Here is a 6,883-nt window from a genome sequence, read left to right as displayed (position 1 = left end):
CTTGGTATTCTATTTAAACAGCAAGCAAAGCAAAATAAAATGACATCTAATAATAGCAAACATCATGTGAAGAAGCAAAAACTTAGGATCAACCGAAACTAACCGATAATTGTTGAAGAAGAAAGGTGGGATGCCAACCGGGGCATCCCCAAGCTTAGATGCTTGAGACTTCTTGAAATATTATCTTGGGGTGCCTTGGGCATCCCCAAGCTTGAGCTTTTGTGTCTCCTTAATTCCTCTCATATCACAGTCTCCCTAAATCTCAGAAGCTTCATCCACACAAAACTCAACAAGGACTCGTGAGATAAGTTAGTATAAACCATTGCCAAAACCTTATCATACTCTACTGTAGCAAATCACTAAAATTATTATTCAACATTTCATACTAAAGCCTCTGCATATTTAATAGTCCTATCCTCAAATAGAATCATTAAAGAAGCAAACATATGCAAACAATGCAAACATAACAGCAATCTGCCTAAACAGGATAGTCTGTAAAGAATGCAGAAATATCCATACTTCCCTAGCTCCAAAAATTATGAAATAAAATTCCCACTGTAGTAAATTTATCATAGCTTAATATGCAAAAGGTTTCAACATTTTATCACATTCTGACTTTTCTAGGGAATTATTGCAACAGCGGTAAACTTTCTGTTTTCAAACAGCAACATGAAGACTTGTAACATAGGCATAGTAAAGGCTATCAATGCCACTTTTATTGAAATAAAAGATGAAAAACATTGTTCTAAATAAAAGCAATAAAATCCTAACAAAATAAATTGACGCTCCAAGCAAAACACATATCATGTGGCGAATAAAAATATAGCTCCAAGTAAAGTTACCGATGAACGAAGACGAAAGAGGGGATGCCTTCCGGGGCATTCCCAAGCTTAGGCTCTTGGCTATCCTTGAATATTACCTTGGGGTGCCATGGGCATACCCAAGCTTAGGTTCTTGCCACTCCTTGTTCCATAGTCCATCGAATCCTTACCCAAAACTTGAAAACTTCACAACACAAAACTCGTAAGCTTCGTTAGTATAAGAAAATAAATCACCACTTCAAAGTACTATAATGAACTCATCCTTTATTTATATTGGTGTTAAACCTACTGTATTCCAAATTCTCTATGGTTTATAAACTATTTTACTAGCCATAGATTCATCAAAATAAGTAAACAACACATGAAAAACAGAATCTGTCAAAAACAGAATAGTCTGTAGTAATCTGGATTAAACGTATACTTCTGGAGCTCATAAAATTCTCAAATAAATTTCTGGACCTGAGGAATTTATCTATTAATCATCTACAAAAAGAATTAACTAAATATCACTCTCCAAATAAAAATGGCAGCAATTCTCGTGAGCGCTAAAGTTTCTGTTTTTGACAGCATGATCAACAAGACTTTACCCAAGTCTTCCCAACGGTTCTACTTGGCACAAACACTAATTAAACACATAAAACCACATCTAAAAAGAGGCTAGATGAATTATTTATTACTAAACAGTAACAAAAAGCAAGGAACAAAAATAAAGTTGGGTTGCCTCCCAACAAGCGCTATCGTTTAATGCCCCTAGCTAGGCACGATGATTTCAATGATGCTCACATAAAGGATAAGAATTGTAACATAAAGAGAGCGTCATGAAGAATATGACTAGCACATTTAAGTCTAACATACTTCCTATGCATAGGTATTTTGTGAGCAGACAACTTATGGGAGCAATAATCAACTAGCATAGGAAGGCAAAACAAGCATAACTTCAAAACTTTAAGCACATAGAGAGGAAACTTGATATTATTGCAATTCCTACAAGCATATATTCCTCCCTCATAATAATTTTCAGTAGCATCATGAATGAATTTAACAATATAACCAGCACCTAAAGCATTCTTTTCATGATCTACAAGCATGCAAAATTTACTACTCTCCACATAAGCAAAATTCTTCTCATGAATAATAATGGGAGCAAACTCAACAAAATAACTATCATGTGATTGAAAATTAAGATCAAGATGACAATTTTCATGGTTATGATTATTCTTTAAAGCATACGTGTCATCACAATAATCATCATAGATAGGGGGCATGTTTTCATAATAAATTTGTTCATCAAAACTTGGGGGACAAAAAAATATCATCTTCATCAAACATAGCTTCCCCAAGCTTGTGGCTTTGCATATCATTAGCATCATGGATATTCAAGGAATTCATACTAACAACATTGCAATCATGCTCATCATTCAAATATTTAGTGCCAAACATTTTATAGATTTCTTCTTCTAGCACTTGAGCACAATTATCCTTTCCATCATACTCACGAAAGATATTAAAAAGATGAAGCGGATGAGACAAACTCAATTCCATTTTTTATAAGTTTTCTTTTATAAACTAAACTAGTGATAAAACAAGAAACTAAAAGACTCGATTGCAAGATCTAAAGATATACCTTCAAGCGCTAACCTCCCCAGCAACGGCGCCAGAAAAGAGCTTGATGTCTACTACACAACCTTCTTCTTGTAGACGTTGTTGGGCCTCCAAGTGCAGAGGTTTGTAGGACAGTAGCAAATTTCCCTCAAGTGGATGACCTAAGGTTTATCAATCCGTAGGAGGCGTAGGATGAAGATGGTCTCTCTCAAGCAACCCTGCAACCAAATAACAAAGAGTCTCTTGTGTCCCCAACACACCCAATACAATGGTAAATTGTATAGGTGCACTAGTTCGGCGAAGAGATGGTGATACAAGTGCAATATGGATAGTAGATAATAGTATTTGTAATCTGAAATAATAAAAACAGCAAGGTAGAAAGTGATAAAAGTGAGCGTAAACGGTATTGCAATGATAGGAAATAAGGCCTAGGGTTCATACTTTCGCTAGTGCAAGTTCCCTCAACAATACTAACATAATTGGATCACATAACTATCCCTCAACATGCAACAAAGAGTCACTCCAAAGTCACTAATAGCGGAGAACGAACGAAGAGATTATGGTAGGGTGCGAAACCACCTCAAAGTTATTCTTTCCAATCAATCCGTTGGGCTATTCCTATAAGTGTCACAAACAGCCCTGGAGTTCGTACTAGAATAACACCTTAAGACACAAATCAACCAAAACCCTAATGTCACCTAGATACTCCAATGTCACCTCAAGTATCCGTGGGTATGATTATACGATATGCATCACACAATCTCAGATTCATCTATTCAACCAACACATAGAACCTCAAAGAGTGCCCCAAAGTTCTACCGAAGAATCACGACGAAAACGTGTGCCAACCCCTATGCATAGGTTCCCAATGTCACGAAACCCGCAAGTTGATCACCTCAACATACATCAAGTGGCACGTGGTATCCCATTGTCACCACAGATATCCACGGCAAGACATACATCAAGTGTTCTCGGGTCTTTAAAGACTCAATCCGATAAGATAACTCCAAAGGGGAAACTCAATTCATTACAAGAGAGAAGAGGGGAGGAGAAACATAAGATCCAACTATAATAGCAAATCTCGCGATACATCAAGATCGTATCATCTCAAGAACACGAGAGAGAGAGAGAGAGAGATCAAACACATAGCTACTGGTACATACCCTCAGCCCCGAGGGAGAACTACTCCCTCCTCGTCATGGAGGGCACCGGGATGATGAAGATGGCCACCGGTGAGGGTTTTCCCCCTCCGGCAGGGTGCCGGAACGGGTCTAGATTGGTTTTCGGTGGCTATGGAGGCTTCTGGCGGCGGAACTCCCGATCTATTCCGCGTTCTGGAAGTTTTAGGGTACGTGGATATATATGGGTGCAGGGAGGACGTCAGAGGAGCCACGGGGGCCCCACGAGACAGGGGGCGCGCCCTAGGGGGGCGCCCTCCACCCTCGTGAGCACCTCGAGTCTCCCCTGACTTAGGGTCCAAGTCCATCAGGTGTGTTTCCTTCCAAAAATAACTTCTCCAGTTGATTTCGTTTCGTTTCGACTCCGTCTGATATTCCTTTTCTTCGAAACACTGAAATAGGCATAAAACAGCAAATCTGGGCTGGGCCTCCGGTTAATAGGTTAGTCCCAAAAATAATATAAAAGTGGATACTAAAGCCCAATATTGCCCAAAACAGTAGATAATATAGCATGGAGCAATCAAAAATTATAGATACATTGGAGACGTATCAGCTGGCCAGATGTGGGAGGCTACTCTCCCGCACTTGGTCCTCTCCTGCCACCTACGCATCAGGTTCCGCACCAGAGTATCCACGGACCCCAGGCTACTCGCGTGGAGGTCTTCCCTTCACGTCACTACCAGCTGTCAAACTACACCTACCTCCACAGTTCCTCCTGGGACTGATGTAGGCTTGCTTGTTAGTGTTAGATGCATTCGCCGCGAGCCTGCGTGCCGCCTATGATGTTCTTAGTCTGTGTACTGAACTCTGTGTGCCGAACTCTATGCATGATCACTTTTGTAAGATATGCCAACTACTATGCAGTATCTATCGTGTTCCTTTCATTATGCATGTTTCATCATGAATGATTTTTGCCCTTGCAAATTCTCAATGCTGAAATACCCCTATTATATATTAGCAGGATGGTTAGACCAGGTGGTCATGGTCGTGGTAACCCTCCCCCACCCCCGCCTGAGTACATGGCTGGGATGATGCAACAGTTTGAGCTGAGTCGCCAGTTCATGGAGAATATTATGGCTCAGTTTCCTTGCCCCAATATGAACCGGCAGCCAAGCCAAGTGACTCTGCAGGATTTCATGCGCCTCAACCCAACCGTGTACCGCAGCTCAACTCAGCCTCTGGATGCTGATGACTGGCTCCGTGACATCACCTATGAGATGGAGTTGGCTGATGTAGCCCCTGCCAGCTATGTCACCTTTGCTTCCTTCTTCTTGAAGGGACCCGCTGCCCAATGGTGGGACAGCCACAGGCGTACTCTGCCGGTTGGAACAATCATCACCTGGCCAGACTTCCAAGCTGATTTCCGTGCTCGCTTCATTCCTCAGGGAGTCATGGACCGTAAGAAGCGTGAGTTCCGCAACCTCACCCAAGGCAACAAAACTGTGGAAGCTTATCAGTGGGAGTTTCTGGACTTGTCTCGCTATGCTGAAGAAGACATTGCAACTGATGCACGCAGACAGGAGAAGTTCTGTGATGGCCTTCAAGCTGATATCAAACTCGCACTTCTAGTGCATGACTTTGCCGATTTCGCCACCTTGGTGAACAAGGCCATCAATGTCGAAATTGGTCTGCAGGAACACCAGAGCTCTCACAGGTGCAACCGTGACACGGGCTCATCTTCGGGCCCGTCTCCGCAGAAGCGTAGGATATGGATTCCCAACAGCATGTATCAGCCAACTGCACCTGCTCTAAGGCAGTCCTATGCTGCACCGCGTCTGCCTCCCCCACCAACTAGGCAGCTAAGACTTCCAGCTCCACCACCCCAAGCTCCTGTTCCCACTCCCAATAATGCTCTCTGCTACAAGTGTGGTCAGCCAGGTCACCGTGCCAGAGACTGCAATCAGAATCAGAATCAACTGGCCCTTCCTACAGCTGGTCGTGGCAACCAGCCTCGCAACAACAATGTCAGGTCTTATGGTCGTGTTCATGCCAACCACGTTGATCTTAATGAAGCTCAAGACCAGCCTGCTACTGTGATGGGTACACTCCTCGTAAATTCAGTACCTGCATCTATTTTATTCGATTCAGGAGCATCACATTCATTCATGTCAGAAGATTTTGCATACAAGCATGACGTTAAATGTGAGGAGATGAACACTTCGGTATTGGTAAAAAACCCCGTGGGACAATGTCAAACCTCACTAGTTGGCATCGACGTCCCTGTGGAAATCGAAGGGCTAGAATTCTATGCCTCTCCCATTATCCTAAAGTCGTCTAACATCGACCTCATTCTGGGAATGGATTGGTTGAAAGCGCATACTGCTTCTATAGTTTGCACCACTAAGGTCGTCCATCTGCTACACCCTTCTGATGAAATAATAGCTTACCAAGCTCATCTAGTTCAGAATGTCGAGGCACGGCTTTATGCCTTGAATGCGTTGAACGCTGCACCACTCGAGGGCATTGAAAACATTCCCGTCGTTCGTGAATTCCAAGACGTCTTCCCAGAAGAACTTCCAGGGATTCCCCCTGCTAGAGCTGTCGAATTCATCATCGACTTGAAACCCGGCACCACCCCTATAGCCAAACGACCCGACAAGATGCCGCCACATGAAATCATTGAGCTTAAGGAGGAAATCGACAAATCTCTTGTCAAAGGTTTCATTCACCCAAGTTTCTCCCCTTGGGGAGCACCTTCTCTCTTTGTTAAGAAGAAGGATGGGACAAACCGATTAGTCCAAGACTACCGTCCTATAAACCAAGCTACCATTCAGAATAAATATCCTCTTCCTCGGATCAATGATCTTTATGATCAACTGGCTGGCTCATCGGTGTTCTCCAAACTCAACTTGAGGTTGGGTTACCACCAGATCCGTGTTCGTGAAGAGGATATCCCAAAGACCGCCTTCGTGACTCGGTATGGGTCATACGAGTACACTGTCATGTCATTCGGCTTAACGAATGTTCCCGCCACCTTCTCTGTATGATGAACTATATATTCATGGATTACCTCGACAAGTTCGTCGTGGTTTATCTAGATGATATCCTTGTATTTTCCAAGAACAAATAAGAACATGCTGAACATCTTCGTCTTGTGCTAGAAAAGCTTCGAGAGCATCAATTGTATGCTAAGTATTCCAAGTGTGAATTCTGGCTCCCTGAAGTAACCTATCTTGGGCGTGTCATCTCCAAGGATGGTATTGCCGTCAACCCTGGACGAGTTTAGGCTATTCTCGATTGGACTCCTCCGAAGAATGTCAAGCAAGTCCGAAGTTTTCTCGA

This window comes from Triticum urartu, chromosome 2A, assembly GCF_056163025.1.
Source record: "Triticum urartu cultivar PI428250 chromosome 2A, HENAU_Tu73, whole genome shotgun sequence".
Lineage (NCBI taxonomy): Eukaryota > Viridiplantae > Streptophyta > Magnoliopsida > Poales > Poaceae > Triticum > Triticum urartu.
Note: the sequence above shows the minus strand (reverse complement) of the source record.